The sequence below is a fragment of the Chlamydotis macqueenii genome, chromosome 9 (genome assembly GCF_036417535.1).
Source record: "Chlamydotis macqueenii isolate bChlMac1 chromosome 9, bChlMac1.mat, whole genome shotgun sequence".
NCBI lineage: Eukaryota > Metazoa > Chordata > Aves > Otidiformes > Otididae > Chlamydotis > Chlamydotis macqueenii.
The window spans coordinates 20,003,575-20,018,463 of record NC_141564.1 but is presented as its reverse complement, the minus strand read 5'-3'; the positions used below and the strand labels follow the sequence as shown (position 1 = coordinate 20,018,463).

The 14,889-nt window shown below is 46.4% G+C and overlaps 1 protein-coding gene across 4 annotated transcripts in view; it reads left to right on the top strand.

Annotated features, from left to right (window-relative positions):
• KCNMB2 (potassium calcium-activated channel subfamily M regulatory beta subunit 2) overlaps nt 1-14,889 on the top strand; it is a 147,117-nt gene that overhangs the window by 86,782 nt on the left and 45,446 nt on the right. Inside the window, exon 1 of one of the 4 annotated variants that reach the window (XM_086754975.1) lies at nt 8,484-8,596. The exons of the other annotated variants lie outside the window; for them this stretch is intronic. The gene's annotated coding sequence lies outside the window, so the exon portion shown is untranslated. Of the gene's footprint in view, nt 1-8,483; nt 8,597-14,889 lie in introns of those variants that run through there. 4 annotated transcript variants of the gene reach the window in all.

Below are 14,889 nucleotides of genomic sequence, written 5' to 3'. Positions count from 1 at the left end.
ACAAAAAGTTTATCACAGTCTCTGTGGAAATAAGGTGTCCTTCCCCGCACCAACTGACAAACACAAAGCGACAAGGCAAGTGGATTGACTGGCGTCCCAATTACATGGCACAGGGTCAGACAGCAAGGGTGCTACAATTCAAGTCTCTTACAAGACTTCAAAACCCTTAAGAGGCAGTTTTAAACAAAAGGCTAAAATGCAAATCTCGCTTCTCCCCAGCTACAAAAGAACAAAAGAATTTCCCACAACAGCCTCTGAAAGATTAGGCACATTATTGTTAACGCTCTGTAAGGAGTGGACATTAATTAAGGCTGAATTGCAAAGAAATTCCAGTAGTATCACATATTTCACTCCTGCCACTGCAGCAATGAACTCATTATGAATAAAGAAATTAAAAACATATATCAGAAGGCAAAGTTAATGATTTTCCACTTATTATTAAGTGTGGGCAAAATATACCACTGGACTAGAATGAAAGAGGAGGAACATATCTCAGCTTTTGTTGTAGGATAAGATCACAGCCCAAAGCACATCCTTTACCAAGAATTGAATGTTTACCAACTGATTTCAAAGATACACACTGTGACCTTGAGCCAGACGCTTAACACCTGCCACCCTATAGGTTTTCCATCCACAAAACAGTAACAGCAGCACTTACCTCCGGCAAACTCAGAGTTCAGTTTAGGGTGTGGGGACCACTTTGCTGCTCTATCCTTGCATGTTGGATGCTAAAACAGTTGGGGACATCCTTGAAACTTCTCCAGCCAGAGCAAGGAGACAGCAAGATCACATCTCAGGGTAGCATGGGTGGGTATTTAGGAGCAGCCATGGTGGAAGAGGAGCTGGAGGAACCAGAGACACCTTGGCATGGTGGCTTGCAGGAGCACTGAGAAGCCCAGCAAGAGGTGGTTACAGTCAATCAAGGGAAAATTTTGCTCAAAGGAAGAGCCAGAGGTGAGACAAGACCAGCTGAAGTGGATGAAGCAGTCTAAGGTCAGTCAATCAAAATCATATTTGTCCTGTCAGGAGGAGGTAGAAGCTTTCTGCATTGCCAAAGATTAAAAACACCAAAGGTGTAGGATTGCATAATCGTCTTTAAACACAAGCACCACAGCTGCAGTAAATCAGTGATGCTCCAAGGACACTTGAGAGTGGCTCAGCTCCATGAGCAGACCTGGCCCAGGGACACCAGCTCTTTTCTTCAGCATTTGCCCATTTCCAAGACATCTGTCACCTTGCAAATTAACACAGGCTGACACTCAGCAAGGCACATCTGCAGCTGCAGTGAACCTTTCCTCTGAGTTCCCACCTCAGATATTTATTTCAGTAGTTCTTGCTTTCATATCTTTACTATTTTTACTACTTCTATTAGTCTTTTTGTCTTGAGCCAAACAGTTTGCCTTCACATTATTTTCATCATTGCTCTGCCCGTATCTGATACGTGTGTCAGTGGCTGTAAAATTCCATGAAGCTTAGCTAAATTCCTGTTGTCTGGTAAATAATAGCAGTATGTCCCCCTGTTCAAAGAAAATTATGAGAGGTTTATTAATGTAGTATCAGATTAATTTCTGTTTTATATAATTATACATTGAATTTAAAAAGAGATGTCATGCAGGCATCTTTAGAGTCATAACAGGCAATCTGTAAGAAAGAACAAAGGAAAATAATTTTAATAAAACATTGTACCCTAAGCAAGAAATATGCTTCATGTATCATACATGAGAAAAGATAGTTATTTGATGTAAAACAGAGTTGTGACCTTGCTGCAGAGCATTCATTACCTAATGCTACAACAAGCAAATTAATGGATTTTTGGAATGGTACAAATAATAGTAATAATAATATTGTTTCTTGGCATTTGCTTGCTGACAGCCAGATTTAGCAGCAGGTGTTTTTAATTGTTATTTATAAAAGGGATTGGAAATAGAATTCCACATAACCTTAAAGATATTACAGAAGCACGTGTCTAGTGCAAGGATATTACACACGGGTAATCAAGGTTCTGTAAGCACTTATAAACCAAGCAGTGGAAGCCCAGAAACAAAACACTGGCTAGCAGAAGAGTATATGCTTCACGCAAGGACACGTATGTACATGGTGCTATAAAGCATGCTTCATTCCAGCATTTGAATCCCTACACAGGGAGGTTATGATTATGGTTACTATGGAAATTACTCATGTGGTTTCATATGCATTTTGCACATGATAAGCGGTTGTGTGATAATTAGTCTGTTTATACCGTTTAAGGGAACTGTAGCACTCTGGGCAGGTGTTGAATTGTCAGGTTTGGACATCATTCTTTCTGCAGAAAGTCTAAGGGTTGTCTGAATTATCTCCTCCAGTAGGTCCCAGTTCAGTTCTGGGCCAGACTGGAGCTGCCCAGACCCCTGCCCCAGCAACCCACTCTCCAGCATGGCACCACCTCAAAATTACCAGCAGCACATTTGCTCTTCAGCTGCTGGTGGAGAAAGCTCACCCTTCCCACTGCCTCAGCCAGCCCATCTGCAGAGCACGGGGAATGGGCTGCGAGAATGATGTATGTGTTATTTGGGGTGAAAATATACTGCAAGAGCAACTGCCGCTCCCGGGGGGGTTGGACGGATAGGGAAAAGCTGATGGCTTTGCGGTGACAGAGAGAGCACCGAAGTGCTCTGCCTCAGCTGAAGGATGTGCTGCCAGAAATTAAGGGAGCAGGAAACACGGTGTGGGAGTTTCTCATTAAACCTGCACAAAACCCACATCGGGCCTTATGAGCAGCTTACAATGGCGCAAGTATTCTGTGTGGAGATTATTTGTGATCTTTGTTTTCCAACAAAGATCACAAATAGGTTTCTAAAACACCTCGATATGCTTAAAATAGTAAAGTTATTAGGCAAGTAGCGACGATAAAAGAAACATCTCTGCAAATGGAAAACCCCCAGGCACATACGCCTTCAAAATTGTATTGGAATTTTAAACACTGATAATTGCTTTGTAATGTAAGCAATTGCATTATGAGCGTGAACGCCGCAGCCAATGCATCACTTCAGCTCTGGCTTCAGCCATTTCCCCTCAAAGGGCCCTCCGATTGCAGCAGGCGTCAATGCAACTCATGGCACAACTGAGTGCCTGTTCTAAATGAGTTCGTTTAACGGACAGACCTGGCTGCGCTGTAGTTGCCTGTGCAAGACTGGCAGAGGGAGAAAGCCCCGCGCCGTAGGGCAGCGCTGGGGGAAGGGAGAGCACTCAACAGCTTTCGGGCTTTAAAGCTGTGATTAGGAAACCACTAGAACAAAGCAACTCTGCTAACCAAGAAAAATTTTCCTCCTTTAAGTGAAACAAATTAAAATGGAGAGGGTTGAAAACAAACCTGACTGCACCCTTGTCATTTCATTCAGGCTTGCTCTGAATTTAGCAGCTTCGGAGGCTGCGTCTAGAATGTATTCCATTTTCCCTGTGTCCCAGACATTTCTCCTCACCCATCATCACCCAGGCTGGTGTCCAGCGGCTTGCCAGGGAGCCCAGCTGCCCCATGCTCAACCTCCTCTCCCCTAGGGAGAGGCAGAGCCAAGGTGCTGCCTTCCTCCCTTGCCACCTCTTCCACAGACTAATGCACAGAGTAAATCGCCAAACCAGAAAAAAAAAGTTGTATCACCAGGGGGACTAAAATTAGCAGTGAAATTGCCTGGAGGCACAGAAGCGGTTGAATTTGGTACATGATGACCAGCAGCTCCCCAAAGCTGGAGCTGCACATGACCGGGCTCGTGTGAGTGGTGGCCAAAGCGCTATAGGTAACCTACCTATAGCTGGCAGGTCTACCAATGAGTTTACTGCTTATATGATTTCCACAGAACTCAAGCTTAATGTGTTTGTGGTGGGTGCCTGCCGCAGGCTGAGTTTTGAGGGGAAAGCTTCACAAACAGCTTCACTGTTTCCAAGCCCCAGGCTGGAAGAGGAAACAGTGTTTTGTTCAGGTTCAAGGCTCTGAAGCATTTAATTAAAAAGCTTTAGCAACCCTGTACTTAGGGGGAGGAGCAGGGAATTTGGCAGGAGAGGTTTGGTGTCAGAAGTCTGCCTTTTGCTATTTCTGAAAAAAAAAGTTGTCATGCTGGCCAAATTGTGAAGCTATCAGTGTTGCAAACGCTCAGTAAAGACCTGCTCAAACAAATATAAGTGCCAAATTCTGCTGCCAGGCTTGCTTCTGGATGTCCTTCTTCCCACCAGACCCCAGGAGGGGACACTGGGGCAGCAGCTCCTTCTCCCCATGTCCTTCCAGCAGACCCATCCTCAGGTGCATCCCATGGCCGTGAGCGTCTTGCTGAGGATGGGGTCCCTCCCACTGGCATCAGGGAGGGTACAACCCCTGGTGCAAGTGCTGCACTGGGACTGTCCAATGTCCTCACACAGACCCCAACATGACATGGGATCATCCACACTTGGGATTCAAATCTTTTTCCTACACCTGTACCCATCCCCCAGACCTTTCAGCAGTGCTACGGTTGTAGTTGTTATCACCCCTGAGAGCATTGCAATTTTCTATACTTTCAGTTCCTCAATTACATTGATTATCACATTAAACATTCCTGGTGCTACAGAAACAGCCTAAAAATAATAAGCTTGTATCTGCCCAATACAAATGAAACCCATTTGTACTACTAAGAGTGTAGCGGGCTCATTGTTTCACAGTAATGAAGCTTTCATCTCAAGATATCCAATTCATAAAAAAATACTCACCAAGGCTGTGCACATTTCCTTCGCCCCCCCCCCCCCTTTTTTTTTACTGCCATGACATTCCTTTAAGTTCAAATCTGATTCAGGATAAAGCCAGCAATTGAAATAAATCTGTTTTCAGGGCACAATTTTGCCACCCCCAGGCAGGCAGCTCCGTGCCCACCCCAGGCTGTGGATGCCCGGACTGATGCACCTTCCCCTGCTATAAATAGCTGCAGCCACCTTTCCTTGGTTTCCCAAAATAGCAGCGCATTGCAAAGGAGATATGAACAGCAAAGCACTGTACACAAGCTCATTTTTTTTTTTCAATAAATACGAATTTGTAACCAAACCCGCCCAAAGCAGGCAATAATACAGCCAAGGAGATGCTGTCTGCAGGCAGGCACAGGGGAACTCGCCAAAGGCTGCAGGCACCAGGTGAGGGGTGAGGAACAAGCAGGGTTTGATGCTTTTCCACATCTCCCTGTGCCAAGGTCCAAGTCACAACAATGTGATTAAAAGGTGTGACACAAAAATGGAGATCTACCCCTCCTAAAGGCTGCTCCAGAGCTTCAGTGGGGATGAAAGGTCCACCTCCCGGTCTGTCCACCAGCACCACCACCATGGGGCAGGACAGGCTCCAAAAGAGCTGCACAGTGGGACATGGCACCCAGGCACTACCCTGATGATCTGGTTCCGTGAGATGCAGCTACCACTACCACCAGGCAAAACACAAACAAGCCTGTTTTTCCAGCTGTGGTCGCAGAATGGCGCCAGGTATGAGAGACCCCAACACTCTTGGACCTGACCTCCCCACATTGAGGGAGCCTGGAAAGAAAGCCAGCCAGGACATGCTATGCAGACATCCCTCCCATCAGGGGCTTTTGTCAGCTTCTCCATTTCCTTCCCACCAAGAGGCACAGGTGCAGAGATCTGATAGCAGCAAAGGCTTTGCTCCTCCTTTCAAGCCTCAGAAAAAAAACTAAAGGGCAGGAAGGAGGCGGAGAAGATGCTTCCCCTTGTATTTCCTCTTGGGCCTGAAACAGTAGCGCTAGGCCATGTGGCAAGTTTGGGACACAGCAGGGGCTCACCCACCTTCCCACAGCTCAGCACCCACAGCAGCAGTGGGCAAGCAGGCCGGTGGAAGGATGAATGTCTCTCTCCCCTTTTCCCCCTGATTGAGGTGGTGAGAGTCAGATCTTGCTTATCCTAACCTTGATTATGTAAAAAAAATCCTCTTATCCAGTATGAGGTCATGTTCCTGAATGGGTCAATTGCATCAAAAATGAGCTTGATTATCTTAACCCTAATTTGTCAGAACCACTTCATCATCACCCATATTACTTGGTAAATAGAACTTCGAAAACTTCCGGCTTTGCTGGCCAGGGCAGAGCATTTACACCCAAGATTTTTCCTGCTAAGATCAGAACACCCCAAAACTACAGGTCTGAACTTGAGCAGGGCTGGATCAGGCCAACCCAAGCAGAGTACATGATCCTGGGTCTCTCCTGCCCAGACATTAGAGATGCCACAACATCTGTGGGAACACAGATTTTGTCCAAAAACACCAACGTCCACAGTACCCAATAGCCTTACTGCCAGGGTTGCCTGCAGGAGCCTTCCTCCGGCTGCTGGGAGCTTCTCTGGCTATGGCTGAGCTTCAACAGCGAGCTCAAACACCTCTTGCAGGGATGGAATACACTTCATAAGCCTGGGGTTTTGTTGCTATTTATTGTATTTATTCAGAGGAATCAGTACCCATGGGACAGAAAGGACAGAAACGACAAAATACAGAGGAAGGTGACTGGCTGCAGACAGGCCTCACTTTTCATCTTCTCTGTTGGACTCTGCCAAGAGCCACCCAAAGCCTGCTGGAAGGATTTTGCATGAGAAATCTAGGAATGATATTTGATTCCTAATTTAACTGGTAAAAGGAACTGAAAGCAGCTCAGCGGTGCCCGTTTAGAGTTGTCCGTCTGTCCCCTTCCCTACCCTGACTGGCAGTGGCACCATCCCACAGGTGCTGTGTGCATGGGGAGTTGGAGCTTCCTGGCTGGAGATGCACGTGACACGAGCAACATGAACACTCATTTCTAGCCCTGTACCATCACCTCATCCCTCTGTAACCCCAGGCAGCTCTCACTGCAGAGCTTCCCAGCCTCGAGCACTCGTGGGTCAGACTCTTCACTCACACTGACTTTTTGAACACAATTACCAGCTATTTCAAACACAAAGCCTTCCTACCCTCACCTTGGATCAACTTTTTCAGCAATGCCAGTTCCTAGCCAAAAAAAAAAAAAACAAACCAAACACAAATCTTCAGCAAGCATGTTCCCCCCAAGTGAAGCAGTCGCCCGGAGCACAGGCAGTGCTTTGCTGTGTGTCGGGGGGGGTCAGAGAGCAGGGGCTCATTACCAGAGCAGGAGGGCTACGAGACACCATCAAACACACCAGGCAGAAAGTCACCCTCTCCGAATCTTTGTAATTGGCAATCAGCCCCACGCAAGGCCAGAAATCTGGCTTATTACAGCATGAACTGCTGAGCCCCTCGTTAGATGCCAACATCATCTCCGGTGGGTTTATTTACCCTGCAGATAGGGTTACCAGCCCTGGAGCAGCAAAAAGGATCTCTAGCAAAGATGAGGCAGTCAGGGCACATATCCCACACATGGGCCAATACCACACCATTTCATGGAGATGCTGCTTCCCACACACATCAGAAAATATCCAATATAGCTGCATATACACAAGGTGTTTGTTCTTATATAAGGTATCTGTAAGGTATTGCTCCTCTTTCTTTCACTGTATTTTATCTTTAAATTGGGAGAGCTTTTTTGTAACAAATCGGAGAGGAACAGCTAGTTACCAAGGAGATTCTCTGATGAATCAGACTGACTGGTATAAGATCTAGACAGGCTGTAGCTTCTTAATTCATGAGACCTCACATTTTAAACAGGGAGAAAAAAAGATCCTATCGCAATCAACTGTGCACCACGCCAGTGAGAGCAGCTTTTATTTTTACCGTAGGAGCAAATAGCAAGCACACAGCGTGGGAAAGCAGTGAGCAGCCTGAGACAAACAGGAGCGGCTCTCCAGCACGCTCCCGACTCAGAAAAGCAAATACCATCCAAGGACAAAGTGGTCCGATGCAGGTGACTGAGGGAAAGGCTGGGAAGCCCCCGATTTCACACCGGCACATGCAAGGATACGCAGGGTTGAGCGAGCACCTGAGAAAGAGCTGCACGCCTGCTTCCACACAGCCCTGGCATTTCAGAAAGTGAAGGCTGCACAGCCAGGTGCTGGCTATGGGCTCGGCACAGTAGAAGGACTGCCCCAACCCCAAGCTCACTTTCCTGCCCGACTTCTGCGGTTTTCTTCTGAAGAGAAGGCGAGAGGGATGAGTTTTGCCAAGTGACAGCGAAGGCATCTGCTCCACACCAAGAATCCCACCCTTGCAGGGATGGCCATCATGCTGCGGAAGAGCCCAGGCAGCCAGGGACATGCAGGCAGAACAGATGGGAAGAGGAGTTCTTGTAAAGGTGGGAATAACAAGGAGCTTCGTGAAATAAAGTTTGGAGAGAGAAAGCTCAGCTTTTGGGGGCTGACTTTATTCAGAGGGTCTTCGCACCCACTTCCTTCTGGTGACTTGTTTCTGAATAATTACTGAACATTGGTGCTTTGCTTCTACTTAAAAACACAAAGTAATTAAAACTGCCTGGGAACTGTGAGAGCAGTGCAAAATATTTGGAGACTTCAAGAGACAAGATATACAGAAACCTCCTGCCTGTAGATAGGCTGTTTTCCCAAAGGTGGAAACTACAGAAGTATGTAGATGAGAGGAAAAAATCTCCCTGTCAGATCCCATTGAAATCTCCATTTTGGGCTCAGCTGCTCCGCTGCTGCTAAGGTAAACCTGATCCTTACTGGGGAGGCTGTAGAATGAGCCGAGGCATTCGGGATAGAGACGATGCAGAGAGCTTAGACGGGCTGCCATGAAGTATTGGGGAGTGAAGACTAAAGCGTCTGTTACAGTAAATTGCTGCTGCTCTTAGTGACTGCTAAGAGAAGTCACTTAGCAGACTTTACCGCTAAGTGTACCCTGGAAAAATATTTCCCAGAGCAGTTCAGTCTGATGAGAGGCTGGCACGAGCCAGGCTTTAACCAAGGGTTGAAGTGAAGGATGTTTTACAGACAAAGTTTCAAGTGCTGTTTTATGATATAAATTACACTTATTCATCCAATGAATAAATTAGCTGTTGGTAGCATTTGTGAACAGGAGCCAGAGGCTTACAGTAATGTTTTAGTGATGCATATTGTAATGTTAGCATGGGGGGGACAACTTACTTCAATAGCCTGTGGGCTGCTCATTTGGAAAGCAAAATGCTCTAGAATGCTGCGATAGACACTGAAAACAGCACACAGCATAGGGAAGGAACACACTTGCTGGCAGAAAGATGCTTTTGGCACTGCAAAAAAAAAAGCTGTCAGGAAATCCCAAGCTGCAGCTCACAGACGATGGGTAACTCACTGTCTGTCCCCAATCCAGCTTCACACAGAGGGGCTCACACAGCACGCACTTGCTGCACTTCCCAGCTGTGCCAGGCAAGTTGAAGGTGTAGCAGCAGCAGATTAAAACAGGCTGCCAGCCTTCATGCACTTAGTGGGCTATTGGGTCTTATTTCATAGTGGGCTATTGGGTCTTATTTCACTTCATATTTACAACCTTCATTCACTTCAGGGTGAAATTGAAGCCATTTATACATTTGCAGTTAAAACCCAGAAGGGCTGAGGAAGCAGCCAGCACACCGGAGGTTCCCAGAGGCAGAGCACAAGCTCCAGGCGCTCCCCTGCTCACAGACATCGTGCTATGCACAACAGTGCTCTCTTCCTGCCACGGGCTAATTTTAGATATCCATGTTCCCCAGAATTCAGGGGAATTCAGAGTTTGTTTCTAAGTGTGTACAAGCAGCAGCTGCTAGAACAAGAGTTGTATCCTTACACAGTGCTTTCAATTCAAAGACAGCAAATGGGCTGGTTAGGGATTTACAAATGGGGAAACTGAGGCAGTGAGTGTTTAAATAATTTGGATTAAAAACCTGTGGCTGAACAGAGTGTCCAGATAGGAACTCAAGTCTTCACTTCCACTGCTTTGCATTAACTATTAGTCTGGAAAGCCTTGAAAATTCATCACTTGTGGCTTTCACTGTGCAGCAAAGCTGTTCTGAACACAGGGACCAGCAGCAGCACAGCCAGTGTGGCACGGTCCCCAGGCTGGAGAGGCATCTGCATTGTGCCTTTCCTCTACTTGTGAATTTTAACCTCAGTAAATGAGCAGGAGGTTGGCAATGGCTTTGGAGTTTGGTTTGTTGCCATGAGCATTTATCTGTGTAAACACCTAGAATAAGGTCAAGGAAAGCAGTGGGGATTTGTGAGGAATATGAGCTGCCAGGTGGAGGGTGGCCTCTGCCAAACCATGGCACTTGACAGCACATCTGGTTCCTCAGTACTAAACTGGTGTTGGAATGGTGAGCAGTTTTGTTATAAAGCTAAAAATACAAAAACTGATTAGTTTGCTCCAGACCTCTGCATGCATATATTCTTACATGGTGTTTCTGATAAATCAGTCATTCTCAGCACATACAGTGTCTGTTGCTGAGAGCAGAGTCCAGGTGCTGAAGAAACTTATGAAACAGCCATACAGATTAGCTCTTGGTCATAATCCACTCAGTCCCACTTGAAATCCTGTCTTCGCCCAAGAGGGCTTTTTTTGCCTTGCTAGAAATCCCCTTGTTCACCAGCAGCCCTGGGCAAGGCAGGTAGATTTTTGCCTCAGAGGGATATTCTGTGCTGGCTTCAGCCATTGACTCCTCTTCTCCCCACCCAAAAAAGTGCTTAGATGGATCTCACAGGGTATTTCCCGTGTCACTGACATGGTGCCCCAGCATTGCCTTCCTCCGCCAGTCACCCCACGGGTTCTGAGGCTGTGATGGGTTGAGTGAGCCAGGTTTGGAAGCAGGGCTCAGGAGAAGCCCAGCCCCTTGCATGCCCTGGAAGGCAAAGCTCAGCACCAGCACAGCAGGGAGGCGCAGGATCCTTCCTGATAACCTCCTCCAAATGACCCAGATTGCGTCAACGGGCTCTGGAGGGAGCCCGCAGCCATTGCTCTTCAGATGGGAGCATAGGATTTGCAACATGGGGCCCAAGAGAGACAAGGAGCACAGCAATGGGAAAAGAAAGCAGGCGGCCTCAGCACCCTTCCCACCTTCAAAACTGGTAAATGTCTCTTATTTCATTTTCTACTCTTTTTCTTTTAAACAAGCTAGGGAAGTCACTCCCTCTTGGTGCCACTTTGTATGCCAAGCACCAGGCTAGTTTTGAAAAGCCATGGGGCAGCCCGGTAAACTGGAGTATTGCATGTGTCCAGGATGTCCCAACATTTCTCTTCTTTAAGTTTAAGGGCCATTGGGTAGATAAGTGTACGATAACCAAGCACTGTATGTTGTGTCAGGAGAGGGGCAGCAGGACCAAAGGAGCCTGCTGGTTTTTGCATGCTTGTTTGGAGGCTGCAAACAAAAATATTGATGCTTTTAATACCTCTCCAGGCAAAGGGCAGGCAAAACCCCATCAGTGAAGGTGTCTGTGTGAACCCCCCCTGAGGTGATGTATGGGGCAAAATGCCAGAAGTCCCCACTCCCATAAGAATCTCCCTTTGGTATGCTGCATCTCTGCAGTGCCTTCCGGGCTGAGCAATGCCTTCTGGCTCATATATTGTTTAAATGCAACAAGCATCCTCCTCTATGCAGGTGCAAGCCACAAGCACCATTATTCTGGGCATATAAACCACTTACAGCAGCATTGCCTCTCTCTTAATGGAAGAGAGGCATCACAGCAGTAGCTACACTATGGACCATTAATTTACTACCAGGTGGCTCGACCCTAGGCTTTAATATGCATTTAACTGGAGGTCTACAGCAGAGATATTACCATGCAACTGTGGAAATGCACTTTTACAGGAATAGTCTTAGTGCTAGTTGAACTCGGGGGCAAAACTCCCTCCAGCTCCCACGTGGCCAGGGACTCACTTCTATGTGCCCAGGTACAGGCAAACACTGCTGGGTGGAATATTTGGTTGTTTACAAAAGGATGAGGCAGTGTGATTTCACTAGATGTTTCACCAGAAAGGAAGCAAGATGGAAAGCATGGAGTTACTCAGATAATGAGTTAATTGTTGTTTAGGTAAAGCTTTTACTTCAGTACAGAACTGAAAATCTGTGCTCCTGCTGCAGCCCCATGGACACTTGGATATTCTTTGCTGGCCTGGACAAGATCAAGTTGACTTCACACCACACTCACCCTTCAGCATTCCTGCCATTTAGTGCTCAGAAATATTTCCCAGCTGCACTGCTAGGGGTGTGCAGGAGGAATAACGAGCCAAATTTCCACACAATGCCAGTCCATTTAACTCCCAATTTGCTCAGCAGAGCCATGCCCATTTCTAAAAGAGGTCAGCTGTGCCCCTCAGTTGGTAAGCTGGTCTTGCTAACTGATACACATCCAGCAGCAGTTTTATGCTCCTGCTAATATCAGTGGAGATTTTAAATTGCCTTTAATTAGAGCTTTGAAAGATCCCACTGTTTCTCAGCAATTAGCTTCTGTACTGGGTTTATTTGAATTGAACAGTAGCCCTCCACACTAGAGATGTGGCAAGCCTGGAAAAATGGCCATTTTTCACTCTGCTTCTAATTCGTAACTCTACTGCTGATGTGCAAAGGCTGGTGGGGAGACAAAATGTCTTGTACATGGGAAGAATGAATGAAAATCTCAGAAATAGCTTAATTCCATCCATGTCCTACCTACACACTCAGTTGGGCTTATTCTGCTTAAAACTGAAGTCTGTCTCCACTAATACACAGTTAATTAGCTCTGAGGGAAGCTGCATGGTTTTGACAAGCACTGAAAGTTTCAGAGGCAGGGAAGATGATGGAAAGCATCCCGCTGCTGCCAGCAGATCCACTGGGTCTCAGCACTGCAGGCTGCCTCTCAGCAATTAGCAGGTCAGCATTAGGAGGCAAAGGTTGCTCCTGGATGGGATTTGCTGTCAGCACAAGGTCTTGGAGTGGAAGGAAGTGACCTGTCCTTCCCCCTCTCCCCAATGTGTCCATCCTTCAGCATCTCCCAGCTCTCTCATCCTTATTAGATTTCCTCTGTCACACTCAGCTCTTACTCTTCCTCCCTAGCTGTCCTCAGGTCCAGATGCTACATCACACTGCAAACTGCCTTATCCCCTCCCTCCACATCATGGCCTCCCAGGCTCCTGCCCTTCTGCTTTTCCCCCACTCCAGCTCTGGAGCTGTAGGGATGCAGTGCTGATCCGAGGGGTGATGGACTTTCAGCACCTTGAAACAAGCCTGCAGTCAAGTTCTTAAAGCCATTTAATACCACTTATCTGACTGGTACACAAGTTACACTACTTAAAATAATAGTGTTTCTCACTAGTTACAGATAAAACAGACCCTTTTAAATCATTAAGATGTGGCCTGATGTGCATTACAAGATATTAACAGCCCCATAAGTGAACTAACAGATACAAGACCAAAAGCTAAGTCATAAGTGTTCTCGGATGCCTGCAGATTAATCATTTTACATCTCCATAGGAGTATCCACCAAAGCTTTCCACCGTTGTACAAGGCAGTTTCAGCTCTGCCTTGTCTACAAAAGGCAAAAGCAGGGAAGGAAGGTGCAATACAAGTTGATGGAAAAACTAAAAACAACCTGGAAATTTTGATTAATTGCTTTCTGTTTCACTCAGTGGAAAAAGAGTCTCTTGTTGTGTCCATCTTTTACAGGGATTATAAAACTGATACTTTGAAAATGTTTTTTCTTCAGTGCTTTCTTCAAAGTATACATCCACTCCTCATCTCATGGGCTCAGATTGTACTCTTGGTATTGTAATTGATTGCAACTTCCTGATCTATAAAAATAAGCAACACCATCAGCAAAACAGGAGCACAGGTGCTGCTAAAATGGCAATCACTCCTGAGGATCTGAGCCTGCAGTAACCCAGCCTGAAACCCAGAAACCCACTGCCTCCCCCAGGCAGCACAGGTACTGATTTCCCTCCACTCAGAAAATCAAACAGGTGACCACAGAGCAGTTGCTGACCCACCTGTATCCCTATCAAGTGCTGCAAGTGCTCAAGCAGCAGCACAGCTTTGCCTTAATGGCAAAAGTACACAGCTTGTTCTAACTCCACTCATGCCCACACTCAAGGATTGAAAGCAATATTTAGAGTAGTCACTGCCTCAGGTGCATTGGTCTCCTTTGCCTGAACATGAGGTGCTCAAAAGCTTCAGCTCCCATCCTTACTCCTGCAGTACAAATCAAGACTGTTTCATTTTATGCTGTTGAATCAAAAAGACCAGCAAGTGACCAGTGTCCAAGAAAGCGAGGCAAGAAGTTTGAGCAGAAAAGCTCTACCAGAGTCCACCCTAAAGAATCAGGTGTATTTAATCCCTCTGCTTTTTATGCTTGCAACCACACTCTCAAACCCAGAAGCAGCAAATTCCATTATGGCTTTAGAAAGCCACAGCTGTTTTGGAGCCCTACTCCTAGCCAAGTGCCCAGCATCTGCAGGGGGGACCATCATGTCACACAAGCAGCAGCCATTTCAGACTGGTCATTTTTGCAGACACCTGATACAAGTACCCAGCCACAGTCATAAGTCAATCAAACCATCTGCAGCTTCCACAGGCAAACTCATTATGTGAGATGAATGCATCACTTGTTTTCCCCACAGTTAATGGCCATGAACCTGGAGGCTGAAATTTCAGTTCATGCCAAGGAATACAATAGTCACTAGCAGATTCAGCCCACAAATATCTAGAGAAGTCCTGACCTGTGTGATGGACCAAGGATAGAAAGAAGACTCATTTATTTCTCAATTGCCTGTAATCTCTCCAGAACTAGTGAAATTGTCTCTCTCTGATTTGTATTTAATAAGTTATCACTATAATCTAGCCCAGAACTCCTCCAGCGATGTGTCATTAGATCTGGTGTCTGGTACTACAGACAGCTGCTCCCATCCCATAACACTGATTAGAGCACACACTTCAGCTAGAGGAGGTGACTTCAGAGCTTGAGCATCAAGCTGAGACCAACAAGGTGCTCAAGGTGAGCAGTTAACATCCCTAAAGCCCCTCT